The sequence below is a fragment of the Onychomys torridus genome, chromosome 11 (assembly GCF_903995425.1).
Source record: "Onychomys torridus chromosome 11, mOncTor1.1, whole genome shotgun sequence".
NCBI lineage: Eukaryota > Metazoa > Chordata > Mammalia > Rodentia > Cricetidae > Onychomys > Onychomys torridus.
In genome coordinates, this window is record NC_050453.1 from 87,517,148 (window position 1) to 87,543,983 (window position 26,836).

A 26,836-nucleotide genomic window follows, 5' to 3' on the forward strand; every position below is an offset into this window, starting at 1 on the left:
GGGAAAGTTTCTTAAGATTAGAAGCCTTAAGTGCACACTTTCTGAGGCAAAATATCTTACCCTCATGTCCATGCAGTACAACATGTCTTAGCTACAAACCAGGAAACTGGGAGACAATTCTGCCAGGCTGGGATGCTATTTTCTATTCACAGCCAAAGCCCAGGTGAGGACACTTGAGAAAGTCAATGAGAGGGTGCTGGGGCTGGATGTCTGCTGCAGAGCTGGAGCTGTGCCCCTGATGACGCAAACTGAGGGAGATTGTGACATGAGCACTATGTGGTACTCTCGGCTCAGCATTTCTCCAGTGACAGTCTTGGACTTTAACCTAACAGCCTCGGAACCCACTGCCAGCATCCAGGCCTGCCCTGGTCCTAGTGTTTGGATCAGGACGTAGGGTGTGGCTATACCTGGATACACATCTCTCAAGCCTGGACCAAGCCTTGGCCAGGACTAGGGATCATTTCCAGATGTGGGCTTCACATCAGAGGCTGCTTATTTGAACAAAGACTGGAAGCATTCAAGAAGCCCCAAGATTCATGGTGTTTGCCAAGCCCTGGACAGCAGATGAGTGCAGAAAATACCCTAACATATGAGAGAGGGGTGGGAGAGCAGAGGAGAGAGCAGAAGGGAGAGAGGAGAGGAGGGGAGGGGAGGGGAGGGGAGGAGAAGGGAGGGGAGGGGAGGGGGAGGAGGAGAGGGCAGGGAGGAGTGGGGAGCAGAGGGAAGGGGAGAGAGACTGGAAGGGGAGGAGGGGGAGAAGGAAGGGAGGACTGTGTTGAGGTTCTGTGGTGATTCGTGTGCTCCAGGGTATTCTGGGCTCAGGCAGCAGCCTCAGCCAGGACAGGAGTGTAGTTAGAGTTTTCCTGCCTGGCCCACAGTCAGGACAAATCTCTCTCACCCGCCAGGCCCATAGACGCTCAAAACCAACCAAGTAAACACACAGAAACGTACATTGTTTACAAACTGTATGGCCGTGGCAGGCTTCTTGTTATCTACTTCTTCTATCTTAAATTAACCCATTTCTATTAATCTATACTTTGCCACGTGGCTTGTGGCTTACCATTCCCTTACATCTTCCTTGTCTCGGTGGTGGTTGACAGCATCTCTCTCCAGCCTTCCTATTCCCATAATTCTCCTCCTCTTTGTCCCACCTACCCTATCCTTCCTGTCTGGCTACTGGCCAATCAGCACTTTATTTTAACCAATCAGAGCAACACATTTGACATACAGAACACCCCACAGCACCGGAGGAGCGGGCTTCTGCTGTAGGGATGCTGTTCTTGTCCCTTCTTTCTTTTTACATCATCTAAAAGAAGGAGGAGGAGGCGGGAGGGGAAAAGGGGACCTTGAATTCTAGTCCTCCTTTCTGTACCTCTTCACGGGTGTGTACCACCATGTACAGTTTACATGATACTATAGGTCAAACCCAGGGCCTCGTATGAGCTACTCAAGTACTCTAACTGAGTTATATACCAACCCCTAACATTATCTCTTCATTGGAGTTTTATAATTTAAAACATAATTTTACAATTCAGTGGCTCCTCCAGCACACTGCCCCTTCCAGATTACCCTTTCTTCCCTCTATGACCAAGTGACCTAGGAATTTTCCATACTTGATAGGAGGAGACTCATGAAGAAGCCAGTTAGCTGTCAGTCATCTCTGGAAAATGTCAAAGGACATTTAAGCAGAGCAGGTGCTCCCAGGAAAGGGTGTGAGCTTCCCAGATAAGCCATCCTCCTGACTCCCAGACTCATACAGAGAAGTCCTGTGCCTGAGCCCTGAGCATTGTAACTTCCTGTGAGGATGGGGTTTGTAAAAAGGTGATTAAGTTGAAATGCGGTCATTATGGTAGGTTCTAATCCAACAGGACTGCATCCTTTCGAGAAGTTGTTACTGGGACACAGACACACAGAGGCAAACCACATGAAGACACAGGGAAATGATAGAACTGGAGGGCAGAAGCCTCATTCCAGCAGCCCCAGCTGACCTCCGGGGCGCACACAAGCTTCTCTGACTCCTTTTTAGCTGTATTCCTCATCTTCCTTCCGCTTCTTTCCTTTCCTCCCCTCTTCCTTCGTGCAGTTAAAATGTATTTGGAGTGTGTGTGTGTGTGTGTGTGTGTACATTCCTGTGTGCACATGCATGCTCACCACAGCTCCAGTTTGGAGGTCAGAGGACAGTTTACAGGAGACTATTTTCTCTTTCCATCGTTTGGATCCTGAGTATCAAACTCGGGTCATCATGCTTGGTGGCTAGTGCCTTTATCCACTGAGCCATCTCACTGGCCCAAAATATGCTGTCATCTATTCTGTCTCCTTTTATATTAATGTTTCACATCTTTTATTAATTTTGTGGGGTGTGATATGTATGCTGTAAAGTGCATGGAGGACAGAGGACCACTTGTTGAGTTGGTTTTCTCCCTCTTCCATGTGGGTCCTGGGATCAAACTTTACCTGATGAAACATCTTGCTGGCCTCTCCCTAAATGTCTAAGCTTGTGATGCAGGGGCACTAAAGTCTTTAATATAGCCATCACTGTTGTTCATTTCTAGAGCGTCTCCATCATTCTGAAGAGGAAGTTGGTACTGGTGAGACATCTATGCCCTCTTGCCACCTCAAGCCCAAGCGTCCACTCTCCGTCTGTGTGATTCTCCAAGAGCCTCCTGCACGCGGGTTTATGTGGTACTTTTGCCCATGTCATTTAGCACAACACGCTCAAGGCATCCCTCCCTCAGGATGTTCCTCTTAAAGGTTCCACTCTCTGTATATACCGCACACTGATAGAATATTCAGCTGTCCACAGACACGGAAGTTTTGAGGCTGTCTCCATCTTGGGGCTGTTGTGCACATGCACAGACAGGGTCTGTCTGAGCCCTGCTGTCAGTTTTTTCTGAGTATCATCTTAGAATGGTACAGCTGGGTCATGAGGTAATTCCACTCTCTGAAGAACCAACAACTCCTTTCATTTCTAGCAGGAAATCACACACACACACACACACACACACACACACACACACACACACACACCACTCATTCAGGACACTGGGCATAAGCAAACTTCCTAATTCTTTCCCTAGGCCAGACACCAGGACTGTCCCAGCAACAATTCCAAGTGTGCCAGTCTTCCCAGGGTCACTGGAGATCACTTTATATAGACCCAAAGCCCAGCTGTCCTGAGAGGGTGGAGCCTGTGCCCTTTGACCCCAGGCCACCTTCCTCTCTGGGATCACTTTCCACAGTAACAGTTTTATGAGGGTCGTGTGCTCCCCCCTTCCTCCTTCATCCCTTTCTCTCTCCCCTTCTAGTATGTTTCTATAACATAAAATGTTACCTGGCACATTAAAGGTGCTTAAGAAATACTTGCTAGTGCCAGAAAAATGATGCATTGGTTGAGACTACCTGCTGCTCTGGACCTAAGTTCGAGTCCCAGCACCCATGTCAGTTGACTCACAGCCACTTATAGTCCCATCTCCAAGGGATCTGGTCTCTCTTCTGACCTCTGAGGCCAATTACACACATGACCCAGAAATTAAAATATCAAATGAATGTTAAAAGGGGGAATACTTGCTGAATGAGAGGAGGTGCTGTAAGAGCATGAATTCCCATCTCCTCCAGGACCAAGACACCCCTGGGGATTCACTTAACCCTGGTGGATTCAGTACAGGCAGGTCCAGTCCCTTCCTTCCAGGCTGAGCATGTATCCCTGTATAAGCCCAAGGTTCCAAACAGCCAGCTCATGCACTAAGGACAGGTCCTGGTCCCACAGCCTGGGTGCCTCCCAAACAGATCAAGCTATTCAATTGTCTCACTTACCCAGAGGGCCTGATCTAGCTGGGGGCTCCACAGCCGTTGGTTCATAATTCATGTGCTTCCATTCGATTGGCTATTTGTCCCTGTGCTTTTTGCAATCTTGGATTCAACAATTCACGCTCTTACAGTCCCTCCTCTTTCTCAACAGTTGGACACGTGGAGCTCCACCTGGGGCCTGGCTGAGGATCTCTGGAACCACTTCCATCAGTTAGTGGATGAGAGTTCCAAGACGACTGTTAGGGTGTTTGGCCTTCTGATCACCAGACTAGGTCAGATGAGGCTTTCTCTTGACCATTGCCAGCAGTCTACAGAGGATATATCATTGTGGATTTCTGGGGACCTCTCGAGCACTCTGCCTATTCCTGTTCTCATGTGGTCTTCATTTATCATGGTCTGTTATTCCTCATTCTCCCTTTCTGTTCTTGATCCAGCTGGGATCTCCTGCTCCCCTAAGCTTTCTTTCCCTCAAATCTTGCTCTTCATTACTCCCACTGTCGTCCAGGTTGTTCATGTAGATCTCATCCATTTCTCTGTCATTGGGTGATCCCTGGGTCTTTCCTAGGGTCCCATTTTCTAGGTAGCCTCCCTGGAGTTGTATAGCAGTCTAGTCATCTTTGTTTTACATCTAGTATCCTCCTATGAGTGAGTACATACCATGTTTGTCCTTCTGAGTCTGGGTTACCTCACTCAGGATGATTTTTTTCTAGATCCATCCATTTGTCTGCAAACCTCATGATGTCATTGTTTTTCTCTGCTGAGTAGTACTCCATTGTGTATATGTACCATATTTTCTTTATCCATTCTTCAGTTGAAGGGCATCTAGGTTGTTTCCAGGTTCTGACTATTACAAACAATGCTGATATGAACATAGCTGAGCAAATGCCCTTGTGGTATGATTGAGCATTCCTTGGGTATATGCCCAAGAGTGCTATAGCTGGGTCTTGGAAGAGATGGATTCCCAGTTTTCTAAGGAAGCACCATATTGTTTTCCAAAGTGGCTGTACAAGCTTGCATTCTTTATGATTCTTTATGATTGACTATCAGAAAACATTTGATTTGTTTATTTTATATATCTAAAATACCTGGTCTCATTTAAGAAAGTCTTAGAAAAAAAAGGGGATCATGGATAATAACAGTTTGAATGGTCTTGCTCTATGTCACCTAGATGTGCTCACATACAGCATTCTTTTCTTCATGATGTCAAATGCACCTGCGTTTCCATAGGACATGGACTGCAACATTGTCTGCACAGAAGGCAGCAGAAACAAACAGGTAACTGTCACCCAGTTTGGGTGCGGAGAAATTTGGGGCATTTATGATGATGGATGAGTAGATGGTTGAGATGTAAGAGGAGAAAGACAGAAAAAAGAAAGGGAAAGTGTAGGGAGGAGGGAGGGGAGAGTGGTGTGGGTCAGACTAGCTATGTGGATGGATAGTAATCCTAACACATGGTTGAGGTGTCTCCTGGCTACCCTGTGGAATGTGGAGGAACAACGGATAGTAAAAACGGGCTGTTCTGTGGAGGTAGATATAGCTGAAACTGGTAAGACTGATAGGTGGAAGCCTGTTTAGGGGTAGAGTGGTTCCTGACATAATTCTATCCTAACATAGAGACTTGTCACTGCCTCTTAGAGCAGTCTTATTAACCGCCACGGATCCAGCTGCAGGGCTTTCCTAGAGGTCTATCCTCTGAGTGAGAGGAAGCAAGGTTCATGTCTCTTCTGCAAATAATGAATGTCCAAGCTGTTAGAGACCTAACAAAGTATCACACACTGCAAGTAAAACTGTAGACAATAAAAATGAACAAAAGAAGAAAATGAATAGGCTCATTATCTGTGGGACTGGACAGGTCACCCATTGTGGCTACAACCCAGGTTAAATTGCAGTGTGTGAGGCCATCTACCCTACATTTTCCCTGTCATTCTGAAAGCTTTTTATTCCAGAGTGGCAAAGGTGTGATTCTAATTCTGTCCCTCTCTTGTTCTTTTTATAGTGCTTAAGTCTTGGCAAATACCAGGAAGAAAAAGATGTGCCCCCTTTTTCTGTATTTTATCAGCAACAAATCCAAGGACCTGTATTTCCTGCTTCTCTAACTTCTCACCTGCTGCGTCCAGCTCCAGCTGATCTCTGGGCTTTGCATAGTATGTCTACTTGCTGGACTGCCTGCCGGGCGGTCAACATGCCCTGGCGTTGACAGATGGGAGACTCCACCACAACACCTCCTGATATTTGTCACAGACCTGGGGCCAGGGGCCCTAGACAGAAAATGCTCCTAAGAACAGACAATCACCGTTTACCTATGCTTAAGACAGCCATCAGTTTGCAGGGGCGCTTTGTTTACCTGTGAAAAGCCACTCTCCTGAGGAGGGATCGTAAGGGCTCTGCAGACACTGTATGCCTGCACACATATCCCTGGCCTCCCGTTTAGTGCTGGCTGGCTTCATTGCCAACAGCTGGCGCCTTGCTTCTTGTTCTGAGAACGTTTTGTTCCTCTGGGGCTCCTTTGCCACCTGTACATCTCGCCAAAGTGCCAGGAAATGGAAGTTCTGGGAGCAGTCTCCACCCATGATTGACAGGAGTTGGTGTCCACACACCTCAGCTTCCAGTTCTTTGGGGACAGGTATGGCGTGCTCTTCAGCTGCTGACACATTGGCTGCCTTCTCTTCCTGGAATTACTTCCCCATACTCTTAGCATCTCCTGGGTTCATCTCTGGAATCACTGCATCTGGAACCTCTAATTCGGAGGAAGGGATCCCAAAGATAGGTGTCTGTATCCAACAGCGGAATACCACTGGGAAGGTGGGAAGTCCTGGGGGCGGGAATGATGAACTCGCCTGAGGCTTGCACTTTGTACACAATTTGGTAGCCCTCTGGAGGGTGAGTAATAGGGACCCGGGCCAGTCAGGTTGAGGTTGCTAGACGTGGTCCAACAGCATCCTCTCACCAGGCCATCATTTTATATAGTAGGAATTTTTTTGTTTGTTTGTTTGGTTTTTTTGGTTTTTTTTTTTTTTTGTTTTTGTTTTTCGAGACAGGGTTTCCCTGTGTAGCTTTGCACCTTTCCTGGATCTCACTTGGTAGCCCAGGCTGGCCTTGAACTCACAGAGATCTGCCTGGCTCTGCCTCCCGAGTTGGAGGTGAAAAATAATGCAGATGGCAGAGATTACCTGCATCTCACTCATTTTAAGTTCTGCCCGGTTTTGTTCTCTGCAAAGTATTTGGGGTGTGGCTTTTGGTTTTGTTTTAGGGAGGCCTGCTAAGAGCAAATTTTTATTTGATTGAAGATTTCATTTATTTTATTTGTTTTTCCTCCTTTGAGAAAGGGTTTCTTTGTATAGCTCTGGCTATCCTGGAACTCTCTACATAAACCAGACTGGCCTTGAATGTATTTTACTTTTGGATGATAGTTTATTTTAATTGAAAACATTAATTTAATTTAAAACTTGTGTGTTGTGGGTAGAATGTGGGTGCAGTGTGCACACACACAAGGACAACAGAGAACAGCTTGAGAGAATCAGTTTCCCCATCACACAGGTCCGGGGACTTACCTCTGGTTGTCAGGTTTGGTGACATGTACCTGCTGAGCCATCTCCCTGGCCCCTGCTAGGTTTTGAAGGCTATAGTGGTGTTATTTTGTTGGTTTTTGCTTCATCTTCTTACTAATTTTGTTAGAGTGAGAATCCGCTGTACCACTAGCACAAACCCTCTCCCTTCTCTCTAATCTAGATATTCACCCAGGAGACACGGGTTCATGTTGTGTCTAGGTATGACACTGTTTTTATTTCAGGAGTCCCTGCAGCTTGGATCTGAGGAACCACATACTCTATTAATCCTAAAAATTATCTTTGAGGCTTGACACTGTTTCTGTCCAGTCTCTTGAATTCCTATTAGGGTATGATGGTCTTCCTCTATCTCCCATGTGTCACAGGCTCCCTCTGGCTGTCTTCCAACCTTTGTTCAGCTGTGTCTAAACAACAGCTCAGGTGCCACCCCAAAGTGGTTCAAATGTCCCTACTTTTCATTTCTAGTAGTTCTATTGTGTTTTTCTTCAAGCACAAGTCATACTTATCCTCACTTGTTACTCTTTTATGGTTTTTACTTTGAACATGTGTGACTTCTCGTCTGAAAATCACAACACTGGAAGTGGGTGCTGACTTATGCTCACAATGGGATGCACCCTCTAATGTTTGCTGATGTTATTTTAAGCTGTGTTCCACAGGAATGCCCTTGTTTTGTTCTGTCTTGTTTTCTGTAGGAATCCAAGACATCATGGCTCACAGAAGTCCACAACCATTTAAGTTTTGTTGTTAGCAGATGCCAGGAGATAGTCAAGGCAACTACAACAGTCGCTACCTCTGAGCAGGCTCCTCTGACCCCTTTCAGTGGGCGGGGACTTGTCACTGTCCCTCTGCCTCACAGCCTCTGAGACACTTCAGACCTCCTGCTCCAAAGCTTCTCAGTCGTCTTTCCTTGACTGATATTTGAAGTTCTTAGTGTTTCTCAGGTGGAGCTCAAAGTTCATCAATATTCTTTGGAGAAATGAACCAGGAGAAATCTGTCCTATAACATCAGTTTTTAATTGTCATCTTTCATTTTTATCCCATAGGGCTTGGGAGAGTGTGTGGCCTCGGTTAATTCAGTGCACACAGGCTGAACTCAAATGCTTCTCTGATAAGATGTTAAGAGGCTGTGCCAGCTGGGAGAGGCCAGCAGAGGTAAACGACAACGCTTTTCCACCGCATCTGGCAGCTAGGTGGTTATGACATTACCATCTCTCTCCATTCTGTGAGCCAAGGATGATCCAGTGGAACAGATTTATCACATAGCAACAATTTCAAAGGTTTCTGAAGCCACAACATGGCTGTACCTGAGGCCAGTTTCCTTGGGCACACCATGGATTTAGGATCCTCCAAAATCATGACAACAAACAAGATGTCAAGTTCAAATGCCTCCTGCCTGCTTGCTCCTGCCTTCCCTCATCTCAGTCACACACTCTCTGAGGAAAGTGACCACGACACACATGCATTTACACACTGCTGTGGCCAAGCTGGAAGTGCAAAATAGTAGGTTTGAATTAAATTTTAACACACAGAGTTTCAAGTTCAAAACAAAGTTACATCCAAGTGTGATAGTGCACCTATGAAATCCCGGCACATGACGGGTGGTAGCAAGGTCATTAGGAGTTCACGGCCATTTTCAGCCACACAGACCGTTCTTGGTTACATGGGACCCTGTCTGGAAAAACCACAAAAGCAGAATTACCCCTGATGCTCAGAATTACCGGTGTAAATATAAGCGCCCTTAAAATACTAGATTTGTTTTTTTTATTTTGGCAAAGCTACTTTTGTTTTCGGTTTTTTTCCCCCTTTAACTCCCCCCCCCCCCCCCCCCCCCCACAGAATAAGCTGGTTTGCTCTGGGTTTTCGTGGTTCCAAACAGCTATTGCCTGCTGCCCCCTAGTGGCTTTGTGACAAGTTATAAGACTCTGTTCCTGGATTCAAAAACAACTTTCTTCATTTCTCTTATTTTGCTCCTTGTTTCTATTGTTGCTCGTGACAAAAGACTTTCTTAAATGTGCACAGCCTGTGACAAAATGAAATTAATTCCGAGCATTATTTTTTCTGGAAAGTAGCCAGGGGAACCTCTAAAAACTTAAGCTGAGTTTAGAATTTGATCAGGTAGGATTTGGAACATGAGGCCATTTTCATCAAGGCGAATAGCTTCTGAGACTGAACACCCTGGGAGCCCTTGCCCTGATCCCACCAGTGCGATCTGAGCCTGCCTTCGCCTAGCTCACACACCATGGCAGCCCTCCCTTCCAGTGCTTTGCTGGGAGCTACACACTGGGTCTAGGAATAGGTGGGCAGGAAAGGGTTCATAGTCATTCCTGAAGGAGGAAGAAGGGACCCATGCCCTGATATCAAAGGCCCAGAGGGACTGGCATGGTGGACTGTGTTTCCCTGTCCACCGGGTACACTTGACTCGTGATAGAAAACCCCAGGGTTCAGTGGCGGTCTCCTGCCCTTCACCTTCCACACCCCCTCTTCCTCCTGCTCCTCACCCCACCAAGGCCCCCATTATTCGCTTCTCATCACCTGTCACTAAGGAAAGTCTACAGTGTGGGATCCAACTCAAGATGGGTAGGGTAGCTCGCAAGTCTGTAAGAACAGAAAGCGTGGCTGAGGTGCCGCACTTGTGGAGCGGCCGAGGGGCAGGTTCCTGGTGGAATGTGTTCCATCCAGAAACACGAACGCGTTCGGCAGAGGAGTAGGGGTGGACTGCAAACAACAGAATGGAACCATCACTTAAAATGTTTAAGGCCATAAATTCTTTGGGTTTATCACAATTCTGAGGAAAAAGGACTTGTTATAGTGTTTCATATACTATGATGGAGTAAGGGCATTAAAAACAAACAGACTGATGACATGTAGAAAGTCCAGACAGCTCTATGTAGGGTCACCTGATTACTCTGGGTGACACTACAGGACAATAAGGAAAGACTGGTCATCTTAGAAGATGACGTTGGATCAACAGAGTGATCTTGTGAGAGAATACTGCACCTTGGCACCAAATTCTCACACATACAGAAACTAATTTCAGGTTAGGTTTTAACAGACAAGTACCAGGGTACTATCCTGGTGAGGATTTTTTAATTTTTATTTTATTTTATTTTTTATTTTATTTTATTTATTTATTATTATTATTAATTTTTTTGGGTCAACTTGACACAAACTAGAGTTATCTGGAAACCTCAATTGAGAAAATGCCTCTATCAGACTGTTTGTAGTACATTTTCTTAATTAATGACGGCTGTTGGAGGACCCAGCCCACAGTGGGCGGGGTGCAGGTGGCCCTGAATTGTACCGCACCGTAGGCACAGAAATCCATGAGGAGCAGCCAGTAAATGTGTTCCTCCATGCCCTCTTTTTCAGTTCTACCTCCAAGTTCCTGCCTTGAGTTCTTGCCCTGCCTTTCCTCAGTGGTGGGAATCTAAGCTGAAATAAACCCTTTCTCCCCAAGCTGCCTTTGGTTCTGATGTTTTGTCACAGCAGTAGACACCTTAACACAGCTGGGGATGTAGCTCAGTGGCAGAGTGCTGGCCTGCCGCACAGGAAGCCCTGCCAGCATGCATAAACCTGGTATGGTTGTGCACGCCTACAATTCCCGCCCTCAGGAAGTGGGAGCAGGAGAATCAGGCGCTAAAGCCACCATGGGCTACATGAGATCTTGTATCAAAAAGAGAGAGAGACAAACAGACAGACAGACAGACACACACACACACACACACACAGAGACAGAGACAGAGACACAGAGACACAGAGAGAGAGAGACAGAGAGAGTTGTGCAGAAGAGAACACAAGAGATCTACAAAAGCGTCTGCTTAGGCAAAGAGAATGGCAAATGAGACCTAATAGAAATTAAGATATTTGCCCATCAAAAGATCATATTAACAAGGTGAAAGGGTAAGCCAGCAGAGGAGACAAACTATGTACAATAAATTCAGCCACCTCTGCTGTAAATGTCCTAGGACAGCCAACCCACTAGAAAAACAGGCAAAAGACTTGAACAGGAACTTCTAAGCATACACACCTAATGAAGGAAGTCTGGGGAATGTGTTACCTTTTATTAATAGGCAAAATCAGTGCACAATAATTAATTACGAGACTGGATGGAGAATCTGGGCCGTGTGTCACCAGCTGCTCTGCTGTTCCTGCTGGAAGTCCGGCTCTCTGCCACTGCCACTGCCAAAACTTCCTCATTCCCAGGCAGATGGGAACCTCACTAAGCTGTGCTTTCTCCAGTGGCTCGCTGCCAGCTCCTCCACCCCCAAGAAGCCCATGCATCTCCTGCCTCCCCCCCCCATTTTATTCAAGTCACATATCCAAATAAAGACTCCACCCTTTGGGCCAAGCTGCTCCTTACAATTGGCTAGCAGACCATCAAATTCCCATAACCTTTCCCCCTTCTCGTCTAATTAGGAAGGAACGTTCTAATCCTAACATAATAAAACTATATACAATACGAATTATTATCAAATATTGTCCAGAGGAAGAAAAAGTAATAACCTAAACAAAAATGAAACTACACATAATAAGAACAATTATCAAGTAAGAAACACATTCTAGATGTCTAGACCATAGGTGAGTGATAAATTTATAGAAATTATCCCAATAGCTGTATTTTTCTGAAGAATCTAAGTGTTGTACCTAACATGTCCTTGGCTCAGATTCAGGAGAACTGTAACTGTAACTATCAAATCTTCAACCCCATCAAAGACCTGAGAAGGAAAATGATATTACTCAAGTAAGCAGGAAGTGCAAGCAAGCGACTTCCAAAAAATGTAAGAAATGATAGAAACAGCAGACTGCCTGGACACTCACCCAAGGTTCCTCTGCAACGTTGGGCATCCATCTTTGGCCTACAAGCCTAGAATCTCTGGCAGAGCTTTTTCAGAAGCAGGAACTTTTGAAGGACTGTGATAACCTGTCTTGGCCAAGTTCAGCAGTGCTTTTCCTTGTGCCCTGCTTGTCCAGATTGGACAGCCTACTGTCAGCAGTCAAGGATGGGCAGTTTCTTGCCCTAAGACCAGCTTTTGCCACAAAGAAATCAAACTCCATGTAGATTATCTTTGGTACCCATCATCCTCTTTAGAAGTAGATTAGTGCTGCCAAGAGCAGACGCATCTCACATCAAAAACAAATTCTAAGTTATTAAAACATTTAAACACCGTAATTCTGTAGGTCTTTGAAGTGATTGAAGATTACATATCCATTTGAAACATATCACTCACTGTATATATAGAAAATCTAACTAACATGACTATAAGTTTGATAATTATGGGTGACTAATAACTTGTATATCTTTATTATCTTCTATTGTTTTTAACTACTAAAACTTCACAATGTATAAATAAACAAGCTGTATAGGTAATACCTTAAGCAAAATTAGAAACAGATATACAGTATAAGGACAATAATCTCCAATTTTGTAACAGTATTCAAAAATATCTTAGATGGGAGTGGAAACATATACAGTATAACAAAATTAACCTAAGTTTGTATCAATACAAAAAAAATCTTAAACAGAAGTAGGAACATATATACAGTATAACAAAAATAACCTTGAATTTGTATCAATATACAAGAATCCATACCAATGTAAATTATTTAAAATTGATAATTGCATTTAGTTTGTGAGTAGATTTAATAATCTACTTTTTAATCCTAGCATATCAATCCCCCCTTTTCTGTTTCAAACAAGGTCCCTGAGTCTAATATCTTTTGTTCAACCCCTTATCCTATAATAACTTATAACCAACCTCCTCCCTGATGACAAATATCCATAACCCTGAGAATGACCAAAAACCATGCACCCTACCTATTGGGAAAGTGGGCATCACGTCCTTAGAATTATTTCCTGCTGGTCTGGTGGGTGTTCCTGCTAGGTGGCCCTGTAAAAACTGAAACAGTGGTTAAGTCTTAGGAGAACTAGCTGCATCATTTATTACTAGTGTCTGAGTAATGGGAAAGTGTAGAGCTTATCTGAAGTTCTGGTTGGAATGGTGCATGAGGCTGGACCATCTCAGCTAGCTACCTTAGAAGTGTCCTGAGCAGTTTGTAGTCCACAGCCGATCTTTGGGTGGTGTTTATTGGCTTAATGACATTATAGTGATCCAGGTAGAATCATTGTTGTGGGCCCCCATCATCTTGTTGGAGACTTCAAAGATCACTGGTAGGAAGGTTTATTGTTCATTGTAGAAAACTTAAACATCATTAATATCAAAACAGAAAGTTTACATTCTGAGATAATACTATACTTAATGGAAAGTTTTAAAGAGTCAAAATAAATTTGAGGGTTAAGAGATTTCTGACAACAGTCCTTAGATTTTGGTTTTCTTCTGTTCCATATCAGGTGGCTCCTCTGATATGAGACAGAGACTGAATTTTCTTTTAACAACATGCTTGGGTTTAGAGAAAGAGAGAGCCACACTCCTAACTCCAAAGCCAACATCAGTTTTTAATTGAGTTTATATTTGTTTTAATTGCGTTTATATGAAATTTTACCCTTTTGAAAGTAATTATACAATTAGGCCAAATTATTTCTTTCCTTGGTAATTTTTCCAGACAGCTCTCCCTTCTTCTTTAGATGTCTATCTGTCTAAATCTCTTTGACTTTCTTCAAGATAGATATTTTTATTTTCCTGTAAAGACAAAAGCAGAACCCTGCCCCTAATTTGGTGAGTTCTTCCTTTTGACATGTTGAACCACCGCACTGATTGATAAACTATCACCTCTCCTAATCAAGAAGTCTCTCCTGTTCAAATTGAATCTTTATTAATTTTGATGATATCCATAGTTTTTCTTCTCCTGTGGAAACAAAGTCAAAACCTCTTCATCAGTGTAACACATATCATGGTTTCCATTCTGAGGTCAACACACAAATACAGGCTGACTTAATTCAGCGGTTTTTTCCTTCTATCCAATGACTCTCCACAGCTGTCATCATCCCTTTTTAATTAGTATTTAGAAAATTCAACATTAATAAAGCATTATGAAATCCATCTCTGGGGGGCTTTATTACCCTTTTCTGTTTATTTAGTATTTCTTTTAAAGTGCGATTAGATCTTTCTATAACTGCTTGTCCTGTTGGATTGTATGGTTGGTATACCTGTAATATGCTTTATGTTGTAATATGCAAAAAATCCTGTATAATTTTACTAGAGACATATGATGGAGCATTGTCAGTCTTAGTTTGTACAGATACTCCCATGATGGTCATGACTTCTAATAAATGTGTAATCACAGAATAAGCCTTTTCAGAACTCAAAGCAGTTGCCCACTGAAAATCCTGAATAGGTTTCTATGGTATGGTGTACATAATTTAATTTCCCAAATTCTGTGAAATAGAAACACATCCATTTGCTAAATTTTATTTCTTTGAGTATGCATTGGGTTACTTCAGCAGGTAGTGGAGTTTGGTTATACAAGGTAGGACATTTTCTTATAATTTCCTTGGCATGTTCCCAAGTGATGGAAAAATTCTTTTTCAAACCCTTGCTATTGACATGGTTTTTTAAATGAAATTCTGAGTCCTCCAGCACATTTTCTACTAATAAATTATCAATTTCACTATTACTTTGTGCTAGAGAGCCTGGTAGACTCATATGGGAATCTGATACGTGAATATATATATATATATATATATATATATATATATATATATATATATCCTATTCCTGACTATTTCCTGTAATCACATAAATAACAATCATCAGGAATAAATTCAGTGGTTTCAATATGTAAAACATATTGAGATATGCATATTGAGAGTCAGTAACTACATTAAGAGGTTTGGAAAATCTAATGCCATGAGAATAGCATATAAATCTGACTTTTGAACAGAATTATAGGGCCTTTGAGCCACTTTACTTAAATTTCCTGATTTATAACCTGCCTTTCCTGATTTATTTGCATCAGTATAGAATGTGGGTGCTCCAGAAATTGATGTTCCCCATACAATGTGAGCAAGGACCCAACTGGTTCTTTTTATGAATTGAAGTTTCTTGCTTTTGGAATACTTGTTAACCTCTCCCAAAAATATCACTGCAAGCCCTTTACCAAAGTTCATTTTCTGCCCATAAAGAAGAAATTTCAACATTAGTAAAAGGTACTACAATTTCTGTTGGGTGCATTCCTATCAATTGATGAAGTCTTAATTTTCCTCTTAGAATCAACTCAAAAATATTTTCTACATAAGTCATTAATTTTTCACTCTGTTTGTGTGGTAAAAGTATCCATTTTAAGATAGTATCTTTCCTTTGCATTAAGATACCTGCAAGGGAATGTATAGAGGCTAATATAACCAGAATGCAATCAAATTCTGGATCCAAATGATCCACATGTGCATTCTGAAATTTCTTTTCTACCAAAGCCAATTCTCTCTCAGATTCAGGTAATAATTCTCTTGCACTATTTAAGTTCTTGGCACCTTTTAAGGTTTGAAACAAATTATTCAGTTCTTGAGTTGTTAATCAATTGTGGGTCATAGCCAGTTAATGTCTCATAGCAATTTTTGAAAGTCATTAAGAGTCCACAATTGCTTTCTCTTGATTTGTACCTTTGGGCTTGAATTTTTCTAAACCTATTTTATATCCTATGTAATTAATAGAATCTCAGGAGCAATTTGTAATCCCCAACAAGGCAAAATTTTCTTTACTTCTTCAAACGTTTTCTAAAGTATCTACATTTGAATCAGCTAGTAAAATAGTGTCCATATAATGTAAATTATAGATTAAGAACATTGTACATGAATTATTTCCAACAGCTGTAGCAGAAAATATTGGCACAGAGTGGGGCTATTTAACATTCTTTGTGGGAGAACCTTCCATTGATATCTCTTAACAGGCTGAGAATTACTATAAGTAGGCACCATGAAGGTAGTTTTTTCCCTTATCTTTTCCTTGTAAAGGTATAGTGAAGAAACAGTCTTTTAAATCAATAACTATAATAGACCATCCTTTAAGTAATAGAGAAGTCAGGGGAATTCCAGGTTGTAGAGAGCCCATTGGCTAAATTACTTCATTTGTTGTTGGCTCTCAAATCTGTCAACATTCTCCACTTACCAGATTTCTTTTTAATAATAAATACAGGAGAATTCCAAGGATTAGTTAATTCTTCAATATGCATTTATTGGTTATTCTTCAATGGGCATTTAGCTGCTCCTATACCAGCTGCTCTAAGGCCTGTAGTTTCTCTGATGGCAAAGGCCACTGCCCAATCCAGGTAGATTTGTCAGTTAACTATTTTAAAAGTAGGGCTGTTGGTGCTTCTGGAAGATCAACAACTGTTGTGCCTTGTTTATGTATAACCTGAATGGTTGGTGACTATTCTTTATAATACCTTTCAGTTGTTGCGGGAATTCATTTTGCCAATAGCTTTGGGCTACAAGCCTTAGGGTACAGCTTCTTGTCTGCCTACATAATGGTTTAAAAGAGGAGAGAGAGGGGTTGCTCTCTCCTGGGTGGTGGAGACCAGGTCAGGCAGTGTGAGGCAGCATGTGTCAATCCTCTCATCTTTCCTGGGTAAAATGGAAGGATTCTGCAACTGGGCCTACCTTGTCCTGTACCAAGGAGTCTGTTTTCCCATATAATAAATTGATATATATTCATATATACCCTTTTGTCTCTCATTTCTTTTAATATTTTTTCCCAGAAACATGCATTTATTTATGGTCTGTTTCTGAGATTTGAGAAATGTTGATCTGGGTATTCCATTGCTGTAACAAATCACATCTCCATAAATTCATTACTATAGAAGCCACATATGCCTTTAATTTTCCTCTCTGTTCTTCTGTCTCTATACATTTGATGCATTGCATGCTTTGTTTTACCTGATTAGGGTTCTATTCCCTAAAAACTGAACATCTGCCTCCTAAAGAGGCCAATTTGGATGCCAAGATTCTGGTGAAATTATAGTTACATCTGCTCCTGTGTCTAAAAGACCTTCGATTATAATGTTATGTATTCATACCTTTAGCTTTGGTCTTTGTTCATTTATATAAGTTTGCCAAAATAGTCTCTTTATGGTTTCTCCTGAAACCTTTGTTTTATCTTCTACAGCTGTTCTATCATCCACAGCAGAATGATTTTTAGGGCACTAGGTCCTTTAATTGCTCTGGAGAGGAGTTTCCCCCATGGTGACAGGGAATAACTGAATCAAATTTGACATGGGGACCTGCTAGAGGCATTTCCCAATGGTAAAGATTTGCGTTGCCTGTCCTTTGTTGATTTGCATTCATTGGTCCAATGTGAGCCTTTGCTGCATCTTTTGCATAATCCAGAAGGTTGGGGCCTTCTCTTCAGGTTATCTCAAGAAGGAATACTGCTTCTAGGAATGTCCTGCCTACAATATCTTCTTAGATGACCTTGTTTACCATAATTAAAACATTTGAAATTTTGATTTTTCCTTAAGTCTTTGGAAATTACCTCTCCTATCTAAGCATCATTATGGTTAAGAGACTCAATATTAACTATGTGTTGTATCCATTCTTCTATGGATGCTGATCTGATCTTTAAAGGCCCAATTATCCCTCTGCATTGTGAATTAGCGTTTTCAAAAGCCAAAGACTGAATTAATATTCATCTAATGTCTGGATCTGATATTATTCTGTTTACAGCTGAAGTCAATCTTTGCAAAAATTCAGCAATGGCTCACTCCCATTTCTTGATTCTTGAATCTTGTCCCAAGCATTTAATGCTACTGTACGACATAGGGACAAGGTGTGTTCATCAAATGTAGCCTGATTATCCATATCAGAATAATGACCCTTGCCAAGGATTTGATCTTGGGAAATCTTATAACCTCTAACCCTACCTTGCTGTTTGAGGGCCTCAGCTTCTTCTCTCAACCAACTGCTCCATTTTAACTGAGGACCATATTCCAATACTGTTGCAACTAAATCTTTACAGTCCTTTAAAGTAATTTTGTTCTGAGAAGACCATGTATTCAACATCTACCTCACATAAGCTGAATGTATACCACAGGAAATTATTGTTTCCTTAATTCTCTTTAAGTATAAAATTTCTATAAGATCCCATTTAAATTCTGTATATCCTTGGGAATACTTGCCATTTGGTGGTCTTTCATAAACAGTAGTTGGATAAATCCTGGTTGGTGTTTTAATAACATTAGGCCACTCTTCTCTAATTCCATAAGGTAATGGTGAGGTTTGTTCTCCTCTGAATTTTGCTGTCTGTATCTGAATGCTTTCATTATCAGTTTTAATAAATTTTTCTAAGGCTTGTAATTTACCAGTAGTGCTTTTTTCCAAGGCTTGTATATTTTGAGTAGTCAGCTGTTCTAAGGCTCACATATTATCAGCTACCTTCTTGTTCTCTTCAGTGGCAAATTCTTCTAAAGCCTTTATCTTATCAAAGATGTCTTATTCTCCTGAGTAACTATTTGTAAATCTTGCATACACTATTCTAAGGCCTACATCTTTTCAGTCAATCTCTCATCTCTGGCACTGTTATCAAACCATTTTTAAGGACAACGTATGAATTTCCAGAACAATTATGACCAAAATTGTGTTGATTCTAGCTAAGTTGTTTATCTCCTCAGTTAATTTTTCTAGCAATCCATCCATAGCAGCAGTGAGCAGGGTCCTAATTCTCTGCATTGTGATATGTCCAGTCATTGACCTTGGAAACGTTTTAAGAATGTCCTTTTCCTTTATTCTTTCCATTATTCTTTTGCCCGCTCTTTTTTTTTTTTTATTAGTTATTGCTTTACCATTTAAAAGTTGTCTAGTGACTTTACCGCAGTTCAGATTCAGAGAATTGTCGTAGCTGTAGTAATGATGTTTGACCAGCAGGTGGAGCCGATGCTCAGATGGCTGGGTCCAGCGAAGGTGTTCAGATGTAGTAACGACATTTGACCAGCAGGTGGAGGAGGTGCTGCACTATAGCATCTCAAGGCTCTGCATGCTGAGTTAACGTTCAGGAACCAGAATTCACCCAGTGCTTGTGTGCAGCAAGCCAATTCAGGAAGGTACCTGGTGTCTATATGTGCCCAGAACATGGAGTGTTGGAGCTATGGATGCACACGGAAATCACCAGGATGTCAGGTGCGGGGATTGCAAGGGTAGTGGTACACAGTGCAAATGCACAAAGCAACTGAATGGAACCTGCCCGGGAGGCAGCACCTGTGCGCGCCAAGCAGAACCTATCTGGAATGGCAGCGGTGGACCAAGAGTCCTGGCCTGGGGAGGAAGAAATGCAAAGCAGGGTGTTCACCCTGGGAAGGTGAGAGCCTCTGCTGGATTGCAAAGCAGTCATGCCCCACTGGGCGCTCACCTGAGTTTTTTGGGTACATGTGCCTGAACCGCTGAGCAGGTGAGGCCACTGTGTGTGCCTGGGGACAGGGTTGGCAGGCTGGGGGAGGGGGGCAGGCAGCCATTGGGCGCCAGGTGAGGGAAGCCTGGGGAATACATTGCCTTTTATTAATAGGCAAAATCAATGCACAATAATGACGAGACTGGATGAAGAATCTGGGCCGTGTCACCAGCTGCTCCACTGTTCCAGCTCTCAACTACTGTCACAGCTTCCTCCTTCTCAAGAGGAATGGGGAGGCTCATCAATTCGGGCTTTCTCCAGGGGCTTGCTGCCGGCCTCTCCACCTTCTAAGAGGCCCATGCATCTCACTACCACCATTTTGTTCAAGTCATGTGTCCAAATAAAGACTCTGCCCTTTGGGCCAAGCCACTCCTTAGAACTGGCTAGTTGACCAGTGTCAGGATTCCTATAACAAACATCCAAACTACCAGTAAAACTAGCAAAGGGTATTCAATGTCAGAATAAAACTACAATAAGAAATGATGATAAAGTAAATTCCCTTAACTCCGTAAAATATTTATAAAATAGCTGTAACTAAAATCACTCTTACTGGTGCTAAGATCTCTCTCTAATAGAATGGCAGCTTGCTATATCACACTGGAAGCCTTAGCATGTGAACAAGCCAGGAAAAGGACATCAGACAATACATATTGGAAACGAAGAAAGCAAACTTTCCTTTTTGCAGATGATGTGATTCCATGTAGAAGATGGAGAAGCACTAACAGTGAAACCCAACAGCTCATCAGTGACTACAGAAAATTACAGGACACAGGCTAGTGGACAAGCCGATTGCTTTCTGTACCAGCAGCAGGTAAGTGGAATTTGACATTAAGAACACAAAACATTAACACCAACATTCAAATACTTATGTCAAAATCTTAAAGGAAATTCTCAACTAAAGAGGATACAATAAGCCTCTGATTAAAGAAACCAGACATTTATTTAAATGGAGAGATACTCCATGTTCATAGATAGACTGTTTACTCTTCCCACATTTAGCTATAGAGTCAATATAACCGCAACTAAAATCCCAGCTCTTTTGTGGATTTTGACAAACCATTTCTGCTATTTATGTGTAATGGGAAAAAAAAGCTAACACAATGCTGAAGAAGAAAAACGTCAGAAGACTGGCACTTGCCCACTTTAAGACCAAGCTATAGTAATCAGCATAATGGAAGCTTATGGAAGGTAGACAATTCTTCAATGGAAAATAACAGAGAACTTTGACCTGTTGACTAATCCTTGACAAAAGAGAAAAGCAATTAAGTCAAAAAACAATAATCATTTCAAAAAGTGGTTCTAAAAATGGACATTTATACATATGGAAGAATATACAAACTAACTTTATATATTATACAAAAATTAAAATGGATGTGCGTAGCTAGTGCTGACTATCAATGTGACAGAATCACATGGGTGTCAAGGCCTCTGGACCCACCTGGGGGGATTATCTTGACTAAATTAACTGAGGTGAGAAGTCCCCCCTTAGAAGTGGGTGGTATCCTTCCTTGGACTGGAATACAAATGTGAGAGTTGGCTGAGCATGTCACTACTCTGAGTCTTGAGTGTGAATGCAATGTGGCCACCTGCCTCAAATTTCTGCCACTGTACCTTCTCCACCATCATGGACTGGCTTCTCAAACTGTGACCCAAAAGAAACTTGTTCTCCTTACTCTGTTTTTTTCTCTTTTTCAAGGTATTTTTATCACAGCAACAAGATATGAAACCAGGGCATAAAATAGGAGAAAAAAAGTGGCCATAGGTTGTAATAACCTTTAGCACAACCCATGAAGGGAACCTGACATGATAGATTTCATTAGTCTTAAAATTCTGCTTTATGAAAACCACTGTCAAGAGAATAAAAAGAAATGTCACAGACTAGGACAAAACATTTATAAAGCACATATTTGATAAGGGACCATACCCAAATGTAGTTAGAGTTTTCCTCCCTGGCCCAGTCAGAACAAATCTCTCTTACCCACCAGTCCCACAGTCGCTCAGACCCAAGCAAGTAAACACACAGAAACAAACATATTGCTTAAAACTGTATGGCCGTGTCAGGCTTCTTGTTATCTACTTCTTCTATCTTAAATTAACCCATTTCTGTTAGTCTATACTTTGCCACATGGCTCATGGCTTACCAGTACCTTACATCTTGTCATGGCGGGGGCTGGTGGTGTCTTTCTCCACCCGGCCTTCCACCTCCCAGAATTCTCTTCTCTCTTGTCCCGCCTATACTTCCTGCCTGGCCACTGGCCAATCAGAACTTTATTTACACAGAGCGACATCCACAGCACCCAAAGTGTAGGACAAAAGTATAGGAGGGCCAACCTCATCTCCTAAAATATGACAGCAAGAAATCATGAAAAGCAAAACAAAACAAATCAGCTTTTACATGATGACACATGCCCATAACCACAATCTCAGCATTCAAGGCAGCAACGTATTGGATAGCTGTTCTGTCTATGACCCTGTAACACTGCCCCTAGAGATGTAGCAGGTAACTGTCCTATCTACCTATGACACTGAAGTACCTTCCCCTGGGGTGTGGTCCAGGGCTACCCTTAAGACCTGAGATGCACAGAGGCCGATCTCTTCTCTCGATCATGGGATAGATGGTTCGGACCATCTCAGTAGCAGTATGGCGCTGGGCTGTACCTCAGCTTTCCAGGACTCTACAATAACTCTCTTGTGCTGTAGTGAGTTTCCCCCTCTAATAAATACCTTCCCCCTTTAAGCAGACTCCATGGATTTCTCACATTATCTGGCAATCATGTGGATCTGAGCCCCAGGGCCCACAGCCTCCATGGCTGCTGGCACTCACTCCCTTTGCTCCAAACTCCCAGTGAGCCCCCAGGACTGCTAAACACCTTCTGCCCCGCCTCTGTCCCCGGCACTTCCCAAGGTCCCACTATGGCACACATTTGCGCCATGTACTGCTACGCACCAGCCCACAAGTAGCCACTCTGCCACCCTCCTGAGTGATCCCCAGTTAGGCTCCACTCCGGGTCTAGGCATCTGTGCACACCCAAACTGCATTTCCCACCTGCCACCACCACTGCTGCCATTTTCTGCACAGCCGCTGCCACCCACTGTGACTCCAGTGCTGCCAGTCTGCAGACATTTGCTAGCTTGGGTCTAGCAGCCCTGCACCTCCAGCCTGGGAGCTATCTGCAGGTGTCCTTCCAGGTGCATAGCTGCACCAGAGTGCTCCCAGCTCGTTTGGTGTATTGCCTCATTGGTATAAATAATTTGTTGTGATCCCATGCTGTGCTCTGCCTGGTACCGGGTGGAGGTTTGCAGAGTGAGTCTTTAATTCACAGAACCCATTCTGGGAGCCTGAGTCAGCCTGAACTAACCTGCCTTGGTGCTACACTTACGATATCTGCTGACCAAACATGTCATTAATCCTAAAATCATCACAAGAACCGGCCATCCACATCTGCCTAGGACGAGTTACCAAGGATTTTTTTGTTGTTGTTTGTTTTCGAGACAGGGTTTCTCTAGCTCTATGTAGCTCTGCGTCTTTCCTGGAACTCGCTTTGGAGACCAGGCTGGCCTTGAACTCATAGAGATCCGCCTGGCTCTGCCTCCACAGTGCAGTCATTACAGGCGTGCGCCACCACCGCACCAGCCAAGGATCTTATCTGAGGTAAATTACTTGATAACTTTAATCCTTAAGCTAATTAATTAATAAATACATAACAAAATTTTTCTTTATAAATTTTAAGTCTCTCTTATGCCATGGCAGATAATATAACCATTTAGGAATGAAAAAACTTCTTTTTTTATACTATGGATGAAATTTTACAAGACATACATGACCTTCCTGGGATGTATAAAATTTTCACCATAATGGCAAGTAGCATAGTAATTTATCATTGAAAAACTAGTTTAATAACACCAAAAATGAGACATTAATGGGACTGATATAGATTTTGCAATGTGGTAATGAGAACTTAAACATAAGGATTCTTTCCCTGGAATCTGCTAATTTACCACAAGAACTTCAGTCCACTAATAATAACTGGACAATAAGATTTAATTCCATTGATAACAAATGTGAATACCTAATGTATAAAATGGTAAATCTTTGAGCAATTTTAATGCCACACAGAATTTCTAAGGAGGAACGATCATCATTTATTAACAGAATAAAGTCTTTGCAATCATATATTTCTGATAAACATGAAATTGTTTAATTCCATGAAGTCACTGGAATCATTTACAGTGGAGGTATAAACTCTAGAAAAAGCTGTGATTTATCAATTTCAGGCTTTGAAGGAGTCTGCTAGAACTGAGAATAAGGGTGCTAACAAGTAGAAGGTCAAGACTAGAGAGGTTATAACATGAGTTAGAGATGACTTACCAAAGATAATAGGTTGTTCTTATACTATGGCATATCCTGTCACCATTTGTGAGAAGCCAGCAAACGATAAACATCCTGAAGGAATATGGAATACATATTGTAGCCTATACATATGAGAGATTTCAAGAACATCAAGGAAGCTTTAATTATCTATGGTATACATTCAACATATGTGAAACAGATGTTAAATACATCATCTTCTAAAAACAAGATCAAGCCCAAGAATTGGAATCAGTTAATATCAACTGTGTTAGTATATATCAGGCAGTTACAATGGAAAAGCTGGTTGAAAGAAGAAGCTAGGGCCCTTGAGCAGCAAGGTAAGATCAGAGGTTTTAAGATCTCCCAAGATCAAATTCTTGGTGAGGGCTGCTTTGCTGATATAGATGCACAATCTACCTTTGATAAGCATTCATTATGCATATGCCATACAACAGCCTTAAATGCTTGGGAAAACATTTCCAGAACCAGGGAAACCAACTGAGCTGTATACAAAGGACTTCCAGGGGTCAAAAGAACCATATAGTAATTTTTTTTTTTTTACAAAGACTGACCAAGGATATAAACCATACAATATCAGAACAAGAATTAAGACAAGTACTAATTTAATCTTTGGCTTTTGAAAATGCTAACATAGAATGCAAATGGTTACTTGCACCTTTAAAGATCAGATCAGCAGCCATAGAAGAATGGATCCAACACATAAACAATATTGAGTCTCTTAACCATTGTGGCTTGGATAGGATTGGCAGTTTCCAAAGGTGGAAGCATGCATCAAAGTACCAAATGTTTTAACTGTGATACCCCAGGCCATATAAAAATAATTATACACAGGTTGCTCCTAGGAGAAATACTTCTTTTAGGAATACCCAAACAGGAGACCCCAACCTCCCAAATTATGCAGAAGATGTGGCAAAGACTGACATTGGGCCAATGAATGTAGATCAACAAGAGACATATGAGGCAACCCTTTACCATTGGGAAATGCCTCAGGGGGCCTCTTGCAAGCCCCCAAATTGAATGTGGTCCACTCATTTCCAGTCAGTGTGGAGGAAAGTCTTCCCCAGGACAATTAAATAACCCAGTAATGTAAAGAACAATACTGCACTGGATGATAGAACAGCTCTGATAAGTGGATCAACAACTCAAAAAAAAAAAAAAAAAAAAAAAAAAAAAAAAAAAAAACACCTTAAACTGAATATTTTGGCAGACTTCCATAAATGAAAAGACCAAAGCTTAGAATATGAATTAATAACGTTGTTCTAGAAGGCTTAGTGAACACAGGTACAGATGTGCCTATAATTACACAAAATCATGGCATCCAAATTGGCCTCTTCAAGAGGTAGATGTCCAATTTCTAGGGATTGGAACCATATCTTAGGTAAAACAAAGTTTGAGATGGGTTGAATGCATAAGGCCAGAAGGACAGAGAGAAAGGCTGAAACCATATGTGGCAAATATAGCTGTGAATCTTTGGGGCCAAGATTCTGTTACAGCAAAGTAATACCCAGATTTAAATTTCTCAAATCTCAGAAGCAGAATATAGACCAATTCATGTATCTTGAAATAATATTATAAGATACTACAAAACACAGCCACCAACCTTTCAGCCACCAACCTGTCTGGGTTGGACAATTGCCTATGACACAAGAGAAAAGACAAGCCTTAGAATGGCTGGTTCAGGAGCAGTTAAATGTGCAACACATTGAAGAATCTACTAGCCCTTGGAATTCCCCTGTATTTGTTATTAAAAAGAAATCTGACAAATGAAAAGTGATGACAGATCTGAGATCCATTAATAAAGTAATTCAGCCTATGGGCTTTCTACAGAATGAGATGCCCTTGCCCTCTCTATTATCTAAAGAATGGTCTATTATAGTTATTGACTTAAAAGACTTTTTTTTTTTACCATACCTCTACAAGAAAAGGATAGAGGAAAAATTTGCCTTCACAATACCTACTTATAATAATTCCCAGCCCATCAAGAGATATCGATGGAAGGTTCCCCCCAATAGGAAATGTTAAATAACCCAACCCTGTACCAACATTTCATGTAAAAACCATTGGAAGTTATTTGTGCACCATTATCCACAATCTGTAATTTGGATGGTATCTTATTAGCTGATCTAAAGTCAGATACTTTAGAAAGCATGTGTGAAGAAGCAAAACAATTTTTTGCCTCTCTGGGGATTACAAATTGCTCCAAAAAACACAAAGAGGAGATTCTATTAATTACTTAGGATATAAGATAGATCTACAAAAATATTAAACCCCAAAAGGTACAAGTCAGGAGAGAATGATTGTGGACTCTTAATGATTTTCAAAAATCGTTAGGAAGCATTTCCAACTTACAGACTATCATTGGAATACCTAAAGACAGGCTAATAAACTTAGCCAATATCCTAAAAGGGGACAAGGACTTCAGTAGTCCAAGAGAATTGTCAGATGAAGCTGAGAAGGAATTGGATCCAATAGAAAAGAAAATACAAGAGGCACATGTGGATCATGTGAATCATGAACTTAACTGCAATCTGGTCATATTACCTCCAGATACTCCCTCAAAGGGATTTTGATGCAGAGGGAAGATATTATATTGGAATGGATATTTCTACCACATAAACTGAGTAAGAAATTAAAGGCATATGTGGAAAAGATCTCTGAGTTGATTCTAAAAGGAAAACTAAGACTTCGTCAATTGACAGGAATGGACCCAACAGAAATAGTAATACCTTGAGGAAATTTCCTCTTTATGGAAAAATAATGAC